The following is a 17,451-nucleotide window of genomic DNA, read 5'->3' as shown; positions in this document are numbered from 1 at the left end:
TGACGACTATGACGATGACGACGACGACGACGACGACGACGACGACGACGACGATGATAATAATAATAATAACAGCAACAATGTTGAATAACAACAATGAGTTCTAATGGTAAATTGAGAGTTGATAAAATTTGAATTAAAAACTTTTTCTTTATTGGAATTTAATTCGGATTCATGAACTGAATATTCGAAATATTCTCATTTGGAAACCACTTTTCTTACTTACTATATTCATAAGTCTTATGATTATATGTATTTACTTTTTGTTGGTGATATGAAAATGAAATTTTTATATTTATTAAAATCCGTTACTTTAACTTTTTAAGAATAATAATTTAACATTATATTTATAAAACCATTACGAATTAAACATAGAAAAATGATTACTTCATGAAAGATTTATTGAGATATATCTTTTGTTCTGTTAATTGGGATAAAAGTGAAATGTTAAGCATGCAGTTTAGAAACCATTGAAGTAACTTTACATTAAAAAAAATTTTTAGGAAAATCTTTGCAATGTGTTGCAATAAAAGATGACAATACGTTTAAAAAATAATATATATCTATATGTATGAGCTCACGCGCGCGCACGTGTATGTTCATAAATGCAATTGAATGCATTATTATTATAAATTAAATGTATGTATATATATATATATATATATATATATATATATATATATATACTATTTAATATAATATTAACAAAAAATCATAATGAATTATAGTAAATTATTGGAACTCGATTAAAAAGCAAAAAGATCTGATATTTACAAAAATATACAGTGCCGTTAATATAATGTTAATTGGCCAATTTCAATTTGTTTGTATGCGTATATAGAACGAAAGAACGAAAGAAAGAATATAGCTAATACACCTGAAATATAATTAATTTTCAAAATTGCATAATAAATGCAGTTTTGAATTGCGCTTCTCATTTGGGAAGAGGGTGCGTTTAAAACAAGGACAATAAGTCAAAGCCGGCAGTGGTACAATCGAAATGTCATTAATGCTGACTTATGGGCTCTGGCAACAAACGTCTTGTCAAACTCGCATGCACAGGCGTGTAAAGCAGCCCTAAAGTGAAAAAAGCTTGCGCCCCATCCGCCAAACGTCCCCCGGGTTCCATCTCACGGGTCTTTTCGCTTTTTCAAAGCACGCGAGTTGGATAGTTCATAAGTTTGTACTCGGCGAAGGAGGGAGAGGAGCGAGGGGAATCGGAAGAACGTGCATTCTCATATGTACTGGGCAAGTGGGAAGAGTCGAGTTGCGATGGGAAGAGAAGGAAGAATAAAGCGTAGGGAGCAAGATGATTTCAGCCGTCGACAAGGACATGATTTAAAGCCAAATATTACGACAAAGCCAGAACATTCCTTAGTGGCTTTTCGCGGCTGTTTCTCTCGCACCCTTAATTTCCTTTTCTGTTTCTCAATAAGTCTATCCTACTCTCACTGCTCTTTCCTCTCTCCCGCTCAGGTTCTCCGCCCGCTGATAATATCTTAGACACGTTGGGTATTTAGCCATAAAAATATTTGGCTAAATGCCTTCGGTTCTAATATTCGTACATGTTCTTTAAATTAAAGATATGCCCATGAAATTTAAAATTCTTATCGCGCTCTTTAATAAATAAATTTTATATTTGCGTCCAGCTTCTCGAAGGTTGCTTTTCATTAATCTCGTATTGTCCTTATGGAGTTTATATATGAATTTTAAATACTATTCATTTAAATTCCATGGTTTCTCTAAGCGCAATGCCTGGTTAATTTATAAAAAAAAAATATTTAAAAATCAGCTTATATTATATCTCAGTTTATATTATAATCAAAATTCATATAGAATTTTCATTAAAATAATTTATCATTACCTAGTGGGTTCCAATTTTTCTAATGAAAAGCAACGGAAAGATGTAAGGAATGTAGTATCCTACAAATACAATAAAAATAAGCTTTTTACTCACTTTTGCTGTTTTTCACGGCATAACGAATCGGTCATTCAGAGAGTCTCAGTACGCATGACTCGATGGCCCGTGATTAAATCACTGAGATACATTAGTGATCTGACTCATGGCTACCTCATATACATACATACATAATTACATATATACATGCACAAATACCTACAAACATACAAATATATATATATATATATATATATATATATATCACTCCCTCAGTTAGACCTCTCCAGGGTGTGATATCTATACTTTAATAATTGTCCAGACCCGAGAATAAGATGCGCTCTCTTTCTCTCTCTCTCTCTCTCTCTCTCACGCGCGGGCGCGCTCTCTCTTAGTAACGTAAGCGTACTCAGCAATAAAGTCAGCAATAAACTCTTCCATTCTCCGACCTTCCGCATTCAGCCTTTGCTCATTCTGTCCATCTCTCTTTTTCCTTCGCTGACATCTGGTGTAAAGCGACAAGGCGGAAAAGAGACCGCGTAGAAAGCGACGGCTATATCGGCTATATCGCCAAGCTCCAACCCATGCAGTAGTTGTGGTCGAGGAATGACCAGCCGTTGGTCTCATACAAGAGCTCAGAAAGAGAGACACTGAGAGAAAGAACGAGAGGATGGGAGAGTGTGTATGTGTTCGAGTGTGCGCTTGTGCGCGAGTAAAAGCGTATGTGAGCCGTAGGCGGCCCAATTACTAGCGCATTAAATCAATGTACCACGAGCCGTTGCGGCAATAAACCGCGGCTCAGCATATCTCCACGGATGACTGTAGGGATGCCGAGAAACTTATATGCCACACTTAGCAAGGGAGAACGTTTGCGGGGGTGGGAGTGGGGTGACGTGAGAGACGAGCCATGGGAATTTAGCTGAAAGCATAGGCATTCTTAGAGCATAAGCAAGATCGTCAAATCTACGAGAAATTAAATAGGCAAATGGTAATCGATCGACCAGATACGATCGCCTTATAAAATATTCACTATTATGGAAAAAAATACTGCTTAATTCTATTAATAAGATGAATTATATAAAACTGATGAATAAAAAATATATTTTATTACTAGAAATACAAATATGTGATTAATGTAGTCTTTTTCATATTAGTTTATATTATATTTTAATCATCAATGTATTTTGGCAAATTTTCAAAGCATTTACCCATTTAGAAAAAATCGTATAAATTTCATTTTTAACTTAATATTTTTCAAATATAAAATAAGTATCATATTCATTCATGATATTTATATTGCATTCTACAAAACATTGACGATTCTCCGATATTTCTACTTTAAAATTATCTGAATAATCATTCACTGTAAATTGAATTATAATCTTTATTGACAATTTATTATGAATATTAAGATTCGGAATTAATAACAATAAAAAAATTAACTTTTTTCATTTAATATTACAGTCAAGACTGATATGACTGTAACTAACATATTGTGTAATTCTCTATAGAAAGAAAAATTTGTTATTACACGAGAGAAAATAAGTTTCGTATTTGAATTATTAATAAGTCTCTTACTTGTATAAGTAATGCAATGATGGCAAAATGCAAAATGGTGAGAATGATTCGTTAAAATTGGTTTATCCAATACAAGACTTAACTTGATGGCACAGCCGTGCACCTTCTATTTATTTGAATTCAAAAGTGTTCTCTAACAATAATTTCGTTACTATTTAGGTTTGTTGTATTTAAACTGCTATTTCATAGTTCATTATTAATTATAATCGCAGTATATAAGAAATAATTTGCTAAAATAGACATGTATTAAATTATGATTATATTAGATATTTGAAGGTGTGCTGTGTTAATGTCTAAAATAATATTTTAAATCATCTTATGACTATATACATTCAATTTAATATATTATAGTGATATAGTGAAAGGTTTCAAATGAAAAAGATACGATCTTTCGGATCAATAACATTTCAACATTTTTTGTATACTTAATATTATAGAAAATTGAAACAAATATTTTCACTTTTTATGAAAGATTAAAAAAAAAAATCAACTACGCCGATAATAATTAAGCAAATTATATTTAATAAATGATTTTATCTCCTAATTCAATATATATATATATATATATATATATATATATATATATATATATATATATATATATATATATATATATATATATATATATATATATATATATATATATATATATATATATATATATATTTCACTCTTATCGAAGGAAAATATGTGAATTCGATAAAAATCTTTTTATTATTTATAATTTAATATTGCTTATTCAAATAATATTATGATTGATTATACAGAATTTCTTGTTCTTATTAATGCAAATGAGGATAACTAATTTTCTAAAATTATATCATGATTAGTACATTAATCTTTTCCCAAAATGACTGCTTTTTTTATCGTTTTATTTCAATTTAGCTCAGTTTATTATTAAATAAACGTGACGTGTACAAACGAATGTCGTACAAATAAAAAATTTCTAATAAATAGTCTTTACATTAGGGCTATGCAACTGTATCGAAAATAGTAAAATCAATCATTAAAGGAAATAATTGATCGCATTATTTAATAAAGGTAACGCAAGTCTTATAAATCAATATTAGTTGATAGTTCCAAAAGTTTCCACATGCTCGCATAAACATGCACATTCTAGCATCCAACAGCGTAATTACATGCAACAATCTGTAGTAAACGTATTTTTTAAAACTTAAAAGGACGGTGAAAGAGCGAGCAAAAACTTGCTATACATCTTACGGAAAAGCTTTATTCTTCGAACATTCCCTGCGCAATCCGTGGCAGCTGTTAGACGCAGAAACGAGGAAACTTCGACCGTGGCGCGCATTAGAATCCGATATTGCTCGCGCATCTTTATCCTCCGACGAATTTAGATCGTTGACCATGCGCGTGCCTCCTCCACCTCCGCGAGACACGCCCCTTCCCTTTCCCAAAAAATCCTCCCCCTCCCCATTCCCCTCACACCGATGTGCGATTACGTGCTTTACAAGTGCTCATAATACGTGGCGGACGCGCTTTGCATCACACATGGCGCGATCACGTTCTCTTCCCTGTCGGCGAAACGGTGTAAAGTTTAACTTTGACTTTAACGCCAGCTGCGCGAAATGTCTGCCCTGCTCCTCCGCTACCGCCCCACTGTATCACCCCATTCCCCTTACCGCCCACTACACGTATATGGGCGAGTGACTTTTACTCGAATCAAGTCAACAACTACCCGTAGATGAAAAAATTGCGCGTCGCGCGATGTGACTTTTCTTTTGATTTTGTGTTCGCTGCTTAACCTCGTCGTTTCTCTCCCCACAATTATAGAAACTATATTTCTCGAATGCTTGATTGATTGTTCGTTACAAAGCTCAGCTTTAATTGCATCGCTGTTCTTACGTTAAAGATTACGTCAGAGTTAAGGATGAATCTAGAATTTCAAGTTTTTAGGCAAAATGACCTACCAATAGATATAACAAATTTCACTCGCAACATGTTGATCATATGCTGATAGAAAAATGTCCCTCCGGTAATTATTTATTTGAATATATAAAATTATATATATATTTTTTTTTATGGATTTCCGTTTGAGAGCTAACTCACATAAGCTTTGAAACCTAATAACATTGATTACTCGCCAAATGACTCGTATACTGTTGTTATTAAAGTGTCTACAGACGAACCAAGTCCTTTGAGAATATTAAAAATTTTCTATTCTTATACATTACGCATAAAATTATTTTACAATCATATTTTAAACTGAAAAAATCTACGCTACTTCCTTTATTCCCGCGTTGAAATTAAATGGGCGACTAAACGCGTTTAGACAAATGAATAATATGTGGAAATATGATTTTAACACGATAAAAAGAAAAGTTGATGCTACAGGATTAATTGTTTCCTATATATAGTCGTATCATTAAGTGGGTATATATCTCGAGGAAAGAGAGGCGGTGGCATGTTGTTCGTAAATCTGCATTTGGAAAAAGGATACGTTCATACATCGTTTCTCGATCGAGTTTTTTTTTTACCGTACCTCGTAAACCAAACCAGAGTATCCAGGGCATGATCGTAGACGTTAAGGTTTTTCTTGGCATCGATATATAGATCGAATCGGATCGGATCGGATCGACTCGAAGCTTAGCCCTCCAAAAACAATTGATTAATAGGCTTGAGTTCATTAGTCCCAAGTTAATAAATGAAGATAAGTCGTCCATGCAAAATAAGAGTTACATTGAAAAATATTTTTCATCTCTCGTATGATGCTTTTTCGACTTTTAAATTAATGTTCTTTATGTTATGTTTTGGATATTAAGATTACTTTTGTTCAGTTGTTAATTAAGTAAGTTACTTGTGGATATTCATCTGAATGAATTATATACTTGTATACTTTATTGCGTCGTAATTGACTTCATTTAATTAATTTATAATATAGACATTGACGAGAAAATAGATAAGAGATATAAAGTTATTTTTCAAATATTGAATAAAATTTATTAATATATAAAATTCATAATATGTTTGTATGCGTCCGCGTGTGCACATATAATAATTGAGTAGTTTTATGACATTTATTTGAACCCAATAAATTGTAAATATGTACTTATTTTGGCGTGCAAAGTCATTAAGCGAAAGCCCAATTGAATATTTTTCATAAATGCATTATAAAAATTAAGTTAATATTATGTAATCATTTTGTTTATTCAATTTTTAATTGACATAATTTATCCAGTATCGAATAATAAGCATTGCTTTGTGTATCCGTAGAAATGAGAATCGGTAAAGTCGTATAGCCCGATCGTGGTAGCAGATAATCATTATTAAGTGTCAGTAAGGAAGAGTTTTTAACTTTAAAGTAGATCATCCGGTGGATAATCCATGCTGACTGTATGCCACAAGAAATAAATACGACAACAAATGCAACATACTCCGTCAGCGTAGATGCATAATTGGCATGTATGGTTGCACACTCAGGAATAAGTACACTAATTTTTTCACATATACGTTGAGCACAAATAAACAATAGTAAAGAGTACACGAGTTGGTAAGTTAGTAAACCAGAGTTCAGCGTTAATTTAAATAAGTTTGGCTTGTAAAGCATTTGGCAATAAACCCACAGATCCAGTCTAATGGGCAGCATGCTGTTTGTTTTAAGAAATTAAAGTTAAACTGTCATTGCATTATTCGAATATTCTCCAACAAGTTGGCATATTCGTGTACATATTCGAATGCATTGATGTTCTAAACTTTTTATACCACAAAATATTTTTAAATATCGTTCATTATTACCTTGAATGTGCCAACGTGCCTATCAATTATTGAAAATTCATTCATTTCTTTCATGTTCACTCGTCAATCGTATTCCCGAAATGTCACTTATACTTCCGTCAGATTTACTAATTATTACGACAGCTAGAGGATAAATTGAAATGCAGTCAACGAACTTCTTGTACGTTATAGCCAATTGTTACCAACTGAAATTTAATGTATTTAATTATAATTTATCTAGTATCGTTAATCGTTATGAAATAGTACACGAATATCTTTTAGATTATTCATAGTTATAACTTGTTACCATGGTATATGAACATTATTAATTAATAAATTATTGCATTAAATATAGATTTTTTTATCGTGATATATTGAGTATTGAAATATTGAAATTCTTGCAACAATGTTTAAAAGAAAATTTTGTACGTAGTTTGTATTTATAAGGACCCTTTGATAATTTCAATGCACAAATAATTAATCAAGAAAATTGGTCTCCTACATCATTTATTCCATATATATAAACTTTTGTATCGTGTTCTTGAAATGTTTACATTAAATACAAAAAACTAATAAGCATATATGTGCATTAATTCAATTATATTTCTTAAAGCGATAAAATTTTGACTTCGTCTATTTTTATTTATTATCTATAATTCATAATATTAAATATGATGGACATAATGAAAATATGAATTATGATATTTATACAAAATAAAAAAAATGCCATTAGATATATAATACGAGCATTATTTCTCATTTTACTACCGATTTATCAAACGAGTATTATATTTATGTATCTAAAGAACAGAATAATTGAGCATCAACTTTATTTGTAAATTGATGTTTATTCTATTATGCTTTGTTATGTAATTCACGAAGAAAATTTATAAGCTTCAGTTCATTAATATTAAAATAAATATGTATACCATGATTTCATCCTATAAATATATGTCACGAATACATTCCATTTATTTTACATTTTCCTCCTTGAATTCAAACAATAATATAATCATACAATTAAAACTACGATCGTAAAAATAAATGATTTACGACATAAAATTGTAAAACAAACTCGAATCGTATATTAATACTTGCTTTAATATAATCATATATATCCATTATATTGTTGATTGTTAGAAGAATTGTCCCATTGAATATCGAAGCATAATAAAAATGTTTTCATTTTTTATAGCAGCCAGAGGATTAAAAATCACACACAAAATAACATAAGAAATGAAAAAAATGTTGACAACCGAAACTATATTCCACCTGTAATCTTCGTTTCATTGCATTTAACCTCAATATAGATGTGATCAACTCTCAAAGTAAGTTTCCTTACATTGGAGTGACGTATCTCTAAAATCGCGACAGATATATTTATTAGACAAAATTGAAATGCAAATAAAATGATAGGCAAAACCGTCTACCCGTTCCATTCCATTGCGGCACTCTGTCTTATAAAGCTTTCACCACCACAATTGAAGCTTATATGAACTTATTCACGGGAAATGACTGCTAGTGCGTATTAAGCGTAAACAACCTCATTATGAAGTCTTTCTCTCTATCGGATCCTTTAATGATTATTTATCTATTAAATAATAACATCCGAATAATCATTATACGTTTCACTAAATGCGTGATATTATAATAAAAATATTTAATATATTCAATATATATATACATTTAATATTATCCAAAATTATGTTAATAGATCGAGTTCATCGTAGTAAGTATGTGAAAAGATTGAAAAATTAACAAGAATTTGTCGTTACTATTTGATAACAATACGGGAGCTTATTCTCCAAATAATTAAAAAAAATAAATTAATCTAAATTATGAGATCCCCCATACGTAAAAATGGAATCCCGTGGAATAACAATGCAAAAGTTCGTCTTACGATATTTTTATGTGAAATTCTTGACTAATTAATTAATTAACTAATTAATTAATATTAGATTATAATATTCAAGTTGACATTTATCAAAAATGTCTAATGAGCTTCCGGAGTTTTCTTATTTTTTCGATTCATTCCAATAAACACGAAGCCTTTATGCATCGTAGGGAATTTTATCTGCAGGCCGCGTCGGTCGGATAGCGTGAAAACGTCAATTCTCTAATCAAGTTTCATAAAAGCAAAAAAAGTTATGGGCTAAAACTATCGGTTCGCGTGCGATATAAGACGAGCCGTGAAAGCCAAAGACACAACTCTAGTCTATCCGCGACGAGTGGAAAAAAGAAGGGATCGAGCGGCTTCGGCAAGTACAATAAAAATGATAAAATAAGCAACGTGGCTAACATATACATGGACACGAGGACCTGTAAATAGCGTGTCGTCCGTTTCTCGTCCAATGCATCCCGTTTGTATGTGTTCACGTAAACGTGCCGGTGTTGTCCACAAATGGAAGTGAATTCGAGGAACAGATATAGCTGACATACCAGGCGTTCCAATTATTAAATAAAAAGGGAGACACGTTGGGGAGAGGAGAGAAGGCCGATAAGGAAAAGGACGCAAAACAGGCCTTCTTGTACACACGGTGGCAACTCGCCACTGTGCGGCATCATCGTCATCGTCTCTCTCTCTCTCTCTCTCTCTCTCCCTCTCTCTCTCTCTCTCGCTCTCACTCTCACTCTGTCTGTCTTTTTCTAGTTCTCTTTCAGTCGGATCATTTGCAGGGACGAACTGAAAGCAAATAGAGTGGGAGGAAGAAGTGCCGATTCAGTCTATCTTTCTCCCTCTCTTTTATTCCCTTAAGGTTCTCCTCTTATCCCTTCTTTCTCCACTCTTTGTCGTTCGAGAACGTTGATTCGCGATGACAGGAATTCCTGTCCAGCAGCAACAACAGTAGCCAGTAACCGACCGATTCTTTAACTGAGTGTATCCAAGCAATGCTCGTTTTCTCTGTGTATGTATGTTATATGCATGTGTGGAAGCTCACCTTTTCTCTCTTTCTCTCCCGGGGGCTTCGATTTGCCGCGATTAATTACTTCCTTTTATTTTGCCGATGAAAAACGAGTCCGCGTTCATACAATGATACCCATGTAAGTAAGAGAGAGAGAGAGAGAGAGAGAGAGAGAGAAAGAGAGCAAGAGATCCCTTTGCTTAGCTTCCCTTCATGATTCTATCCTTCCCCCGCCGTCTCCCTCTTTTTCTTATATGCTTTCTGCTTGTCAGAAGAGAAAGAAATGAGAGAGAGAGAGAGAGAGAGAGAGAGAGAGAGAAGAGACATGGAGAAAGAGCAAGAGAGACGCGCGTGCACACAGACACATTCGCATAGAAAAAGGAAAAAGAACAGGTATGTATAAAAAAAAATCAACTCCGTGTATGCGATCTTGCAAGGCGCTGATCGCCAAGAAAAAAGAGCTATATATCAGTGTAAGGATTTGTGTAAGTAAATATATATATATATGTATAAATGTAAGAAAATAAATACATATATACATATATATATATATATATATATAATAATAATAATAATATAGAATAACTGTGTGTAAAGGTGGGAGTATATTTAAATTTATTTATATGGATGATGTACATGTATATTAGTGTTTCTGTTTATTTGCACGCGTGTGCAAAAGTGTTCATTTGGTCGTGGGGGGGGGGTGTATACGGGTATGTCTTCTCCTGTATGCACGTTTGCTATTTGCATATTTAGGTGGGTGGATGAGTGTTTAATGTAGGCCTGAATAGTGATAAATATACACATGTATAATCATGCTTCCGTATGTATATGTATAAAAGCAGATATACATATTATTATGTTTTTATTTAATTTAAATAGAATTGAAAAAAATATACATGTAGTATATAATTACGTAAAATGAGATTGAAAATTTTAAATTAAAAAATAAAATTTAAATATTGGCTTTGTACAATTTTGAATATACTTTATAATTTTTTGTGTGTAGATATAATGACTCATTGAATTATTATAATTAATAATTATGAATATAATTATAAAAGATTTATTTTCCTATAAAACCACGAAATGAGTTTTCATTAAAAAATTGAATTTAAAATATAATTGAATTATATAAATAATTTTGCTGAAGCATAATAAAATAATTATTTTAGAGCAAAATATTGAATTTTATATAACATTTTTCAATCATTTTACATTATGTTTTTTTAGGAAATATATATATATATATATATATATATATATAATTTAATGTATATGTAAGACGGTAACGTTCAATACATTAGATCACTTTATGAAGAATAAATATATGCATGTATATTTACTATTACTAATATAAATATTAGTTTATTCGTTCCTATATATCCGGAAATGATTATATATATATATATATATATATATATATATATGCATAAATTTCATTTATAAATTAAGTTTACTTGAAATAATATTTATCTTTTAAGTATTTAATCATTTGTAATCATAAGTAATAATTTGACATTTCGTTTTGCATTTCAATTTTGTATTAGCATAAGATATATACGATATTTGTTACAGAGGTAGTAAATTCAAAATTCATATAAATGTATTTTAAATTATTTGTAATCATAAAAATGACATTGACTAAGTCCCATAAATTATTTAAAGTATTATGGTTTGTAATGCAAAAAATATCTACATAATAGTTAAGAGTAAATTACTATGTGAAAAGTAATTGTTGTAGTATTTTTTTATTTGCTGATTAGCTTGTTAGTGATAATATTTTTATTAAGAAAGATTAATTATTAATCAAAGAATAAAATTATTAAACTAGCTTATATCTAGTATGATAAAAAAGATCAATTAATTATTTACAAAAATTAGCAATTGGGAAATAATAAAAATTTGGAAGATAAAATTTAATATTGAAAATTGAAAAATTGTCTGGTTTATTTTGAGATAATATATTTGGAAAGAATTTTATAATTCATAAGAATTCATACGTATTAGTGCATTATTTTGTCGTGTCCCTCTCTCTCTCTCTCTCTCATCTCTCTATCTCTTTTTGCTCCTCTATCCATCATGATCTTATTTATGGATCAGAAACTATAGTCTTTTTTTTGGGGAAATTGTATTTGTAGGAAAAAATAGAATAGAAGTGAATTTCGTTAAGTCGCAACCAGATTCGTAAAATCCCTACGACGACAATTGTCGAATCGCAAATTTGTTGGGAACGACTAGTGACCAGAAGAACGGTCGGACCTTGCACATTCACGTGAGTTTCTAATGTAATAATTATTTATCTAGATGGCTTTCGCGAGTAATGGCGACATGGTGCAGGCATATGCTACGAAATGTAAACGGCCCTGCCCATAATAATTATGTCTAGAGTAAAAAGGCTTATACGCCGAGGATCATGTACGGCGTGGAAATTGTTTCATGCGACGATGTAATGCGACGCGTACTAACGAGTGAGACTCGCGAGCCGAACTGTAAATTTATAACCTCGGCAAATACATAAATCCCCCGGTTTCAACGCATCGGACGCACAGTAGCGGTGCGCAGGTACTCGCGCGCGCGCGATTTAAAAGCTCGCGCGAAGAAAATGAAGTAAGGCAGAGCGAGACGGATAAGTGGAAAGTTTATTACAAGTGACGGGTGGAATTTAATATTAAAGCTTGTAATATATGGCCGGGCCCGATCGATCCGATAGAATCGATCAGAAGTTAACAGCTTTAGACTTTACGCTTTGACGCGAAGGTACAACAGGCGCCTTGACGCGCGCACACCATCGCGCGCGCCCACACAATGACGGACAGACAGAGTCTCTTACACGCGCGCACACGCACAACGCACAATGCACAAGCGCACACGCACACGCTTACTTAGCCATACTCCTCCCCTACCCCCACCCCACCCCCTTTCCGCTCGCTAGCACTCTCTTTCATTTTTCATTCGGCTACCTTACTCTCCCTTTTATTTCTTCCGCTTCTCTATACTTATTTACTTTCTTTCATCTTACACTCCTACCACGTACTTTTCAATTCCCCTTTCTGCTACATCGAGTGTCATATACACAATTATCTGGTTTCTCTATCAGCAAATATTTCATTAATAAATCTCGACTCTTCATTAAAGAATCTTTATTATGATTGAGAAATTTTAGTAAAATAACATAGTTAGAATTAATTTTCTTATCCTAAGCATTAAAATGGATCAAGTTTTCAAAAGTTTAATTATTGACAATAATAATCCAAAGGCATATTATAATACACTGGAATTAACTTCTTCCACTATGTTCGATCTATGACAATTTCTTTATTCAGAATTTATTATTATTATAAAATTATGCAACTAAGTAATTATTAGTTAGGAAATAAAAAATGAACGTTTTGATTTATACTGGAGATCCTTAATCAAAAATAACTATTTGTCATCGGGTACGGTCATAATTTAAATTCAATTAACAAAACAAAGTATTAGTGTTGAAAAATAATTTATTATTTACTGACGCAGAAACTGGTTATATATATATATATATATATATATATGCTAATTTTTAGATCAGTACATTATAAATTATATAATATATACTAAATTTTAAATATATTGTAAGCTGTCTATAAGCTGACGTTCTGACTAAAACTATGATAAATTGAAAGAGTGAATAAGATTTTATTTATATTTGCCGGGAAAATAATTGAAATATAAAATTCATATTGACATTATTTTAATTGAATAAAGTACACCTATTATTATTTTTATAAAACAATTTATTTAGAAGAGGCTATGGAGAAATATGATGCATATAAGAGTATATGTAAGCATGAAAAAAATTATTATATGTTTGATCTATTTTAGATTTAAGTCTTTCAAAATAGAATTTAAAATTGCGCTTTATGAAAGAAAGGTTATATTATTACACGTAACAATTTTTCATAGCAAATTTTAAACTAGGCAAAATAGGAAATTGATTCCAGCGATAAGTTCCATTTAATAGTCGTTATAACTGCAACTAATTTTAACAAGTCATAAGTGTACAATTTTCAATTCAATCTATATAAATAATAATCGTATGACTCTAAAGTTTTGTTATTTGAATTTCTATAATAATCAAATTTATTAGTTTGATAAGTCTGTTTCGAGACTAAAATATTATTACGTGTGTTACAAATTAATTAGATAAATATTATAATAATCCATAGTAACGTATTATGAAGTTATTTTACTTTTTTTTATTTTTATTTTTACAAGTACGACAATACGCATGCAATCATTACTAATTACACTTGTTTAAATTACATTATTTCACTATACAGGCAAAATATACAATGTCAAAAATTATTATTATTGATTTTTTGTTTTGTTTTTTGTTTTGTTTTTTTTGTTGTTGTTGTTGTTGTTGTTGTTGTTGTTGTTGTTGTTTGGTTTATGTGTATATTTTTGACAAAAGAAACGAAAAATAAAATGAAGGTAAGGTAGAAGAGGACGCCAGGCCAAGTAGCACGTTGGCATTCAAAGCCATATAAGCTTTTACCAATTTGTTATTATTCTTCCTTTAGTTTTATTATCAAATTAAAAAATCCAATAAGAACTGATTTATTTGAGCGTTAGTTTGTTCACTTTGGAAATAATAATAAAACGTTTATAAAATAAGTCGCATTGAACGGCACGACAGATGTATCGTAGACGGCGAGCCGCGAAAAATCTGAGCTCGATTAATTTCAATCGTGCCGTAGTTGCGATTTCGCGGCAAAAAGGATTGTAAGCAAATAAGGCAGCCGCCATTGAAATAGAAATGATTCGTGGCGCCTTTTACTCGATAATCTGTATAATGAGAGTCGGCGGACTCGGGAAGTCGGAGGTCCTTTGCTAAGCGTTCCCCAAAGTGATCGGGTCCTATCGGAAACAACGATGGCCGACTCACGTGAAAAACACGAGACTTCAATTAAAAAGAGAGGCGCTTGCGGTAATGAGGCACTCACTGCATGGAAAGACTCATGTCCGCTGTTCCTCGGCAGAGGCGCGACGTTCGCGTTGATGTAATGACGGATGTAACGCGAGTAGGCCAGTGCCGTTCGAGATCGCACGCAGTGCTCGTTTTTTGTAATGGAAGCTTTGGATTTTGATTAACGTTTATCGGCGCGCAGGCTCTTTCAGCGAAATCGAACGCGTTAATACACTTTTCAATTTCAGTTTAATAGTCAATGATGAAAGAGCCCAGTTCACAGCCTCGACGTTGAATAAATAGAAAACGATCCGAGCCAAGAATATTTCGCTTTATTTATTTGGTCTCGTTCAAGTGCACTGACCGCCTTCTTCTAACTATTACATTATGAAAAAAGAAAAATTATTTATTTTAATTTTATTCTTATCTTTTATTATTCAACTATAATTAATTAGGACACTTTCGTTCTACCTATTACAATTGTTAATTGTCACGCCTTTTTGTATGTACCAGGCGTCAGTGTTCATGCTCCAAAGCATCTGTTGTATGTATAAGTATTTGTGCTGCAGAGCTCGTTAGCTAACAAAACAGAAACGAAATCGTCCTTGCTCCAACGAAGCTTACTTAAAACGGACTTTGGAGGATATTAAAATTTAGAATAACTCCTGTCGATGCTATAATTAAAGAGGCCATTGAGCGTGACGATTCGCAAACTAATCTTCGAACGTAATATAAAATACGCGGATGAAGAAGGGAGCGTGAAACATTCGGCGAGTATCAGAATTAAAGAAAAACAGCCAAATAAGTGAAAAAGTCGGTAAGAAGTACGCGAGAGGAAGCCGCCTGGATATGCAAATGAAGGGAAACATGACGTTGTCTCAGCTCACGGCACTCATCCCTTCGCATTACGGCTGCAAGTTTACTAAATATTGGGCTAAAGAGCAAAGTATGTGTAACATTTTGAAACGGCCAAGTGTCTCGAAATGGCGTAAAATTTTCTGTATTTTCTTGTTGAGTAATACAGTGTAGGGCCTGAGTCGATATTTACCCACGTCACGACTACACGAACATTTTTTCCAACGAGGCATGACGCAAAGAATTCAATGAGATGACATGCGTAGGTCATACATACTGCATTCCCACTCTACTTTAATTCGGAAACGAAAATACGAGTTTATATTATGAGCAATTATTTGCGCAGAATGTTAAATGATTTTTCGGCACTTTCGCAATATATTGACTCCGCATGCACACTATTCACAATATGAGATTATGATTATTAATATATAAAATAATATGAAAATTCACTATTGCATAATAATTCAGATATTTCATCGATCTGTAAAAACAATAAGATCGTTTAATCGTAGCGCCTGTGTCGATAATAATATATCTCGAATATTTTTTAGAGAGGGAAAGGAAAGAAAAAATTGTAAATAATTTATGGTTAATCGACAAAATTTTTAAATTGCATTCATAAGCTTATATATATAAAGTTTATATATATATATATATATATATATATATATATATATAAACTATTTTCATTCGAGTATTAAATTAATTATTCCAATAGGCCTAAGATCATTGAACAACATGATAATTTGACTACTCTAACGCAGAATAAGGAATATCTTTGTTAGTCAATAATTAAATTCTTCCATACATCCGAGTCCAAGCATTTACACACACACGAGATGCAAAATGAACATTTGGAGAGTGAAATATTCAATTTAAAATGACGCATGTTATTGTTAAGTATACATTGTTCGGTCGGGCAATTGCAATACATTGCGGAGCAGCAAACTCATTTTCGCACGTGCAAATGGAACACCTCCCACGGCAGAGACGAGCAGACACGAGCAGACGATGTAGGTACTTTGCGCCTCCTATCCTTTTATCCTGGCACGACTGTCTAGTCTTGGCAGCGCTTGCCGACAGCCACACAGAGAACAGCCTCCAATTATCCTGTCATTTCAATGTCGTACGTACAGCCACGGGTGCATCGATAACCAAATGGAAATGTTATCTATTCTTCGCCGGCGCGGCGATACACGTTTGTATGACGTGAGCTCGCGAGAAAATTGATAACATTGATAAAATTGAGAAGTTAATCCCGCAGGATTCGTACGTGATGCAGTACATACATTTAAATGTATTTTCATGAAATACTTGAGCGACTCGAGCAGAGTATTATGCTAGCGCTGTCGAGAAGTTTTTCCGGAAAATCAATGAGCCGAAAATAATTTAATGTCTCGACTAATTGTTTGAATGAATTAATGAATGAGTACTTTATCCGACTACCGCGTCGTTTAATATCCACGATTTCTTCTCGTGTAACCCCCCCCCCCCCCCCCCCCCCCCCCCCCCCCCCCCCCCCCCCCCTCCTTCCT

General features: G+C 32.5%; 1 protein-coding gene across 1 annotated transcript in view; it reads right to left on the bottom strand.

Annotated features, from left to right (window-relative positions):
• Nucleotides 1-17,451, bottom strand: part of LOC105361650 (protein trachealess-like) — a 253,050-nt gene that overhangs the window by 197,212 nt on the left and 38,387 nt on the right. The gene's annotated exons all lie outside the window — the stretch shown is intronic.

Source organism: Ceratosolen solmsi, unplaced genomic scaffold, assembly GCF_000503995.2.
Source record: "Ceratosolen solmsi marchali unplaced genomic scaffold, CerSol_1.0 scaffold30, whole genome shotgun sequence".
Classification (NCBI taxonomy): domain Eukaryota; kingdom Metazoa; phylum Arthropoda; class Insecta; order Hymenoptera; family Agaonidae; genus Ceratosolen; species Ceratosolen solmsi.
The sequence above is the reverse complement of the archived record's forward strand: the minus strand, read 5'-3'. Positions and strand labels throughout refer to the sequence as shown.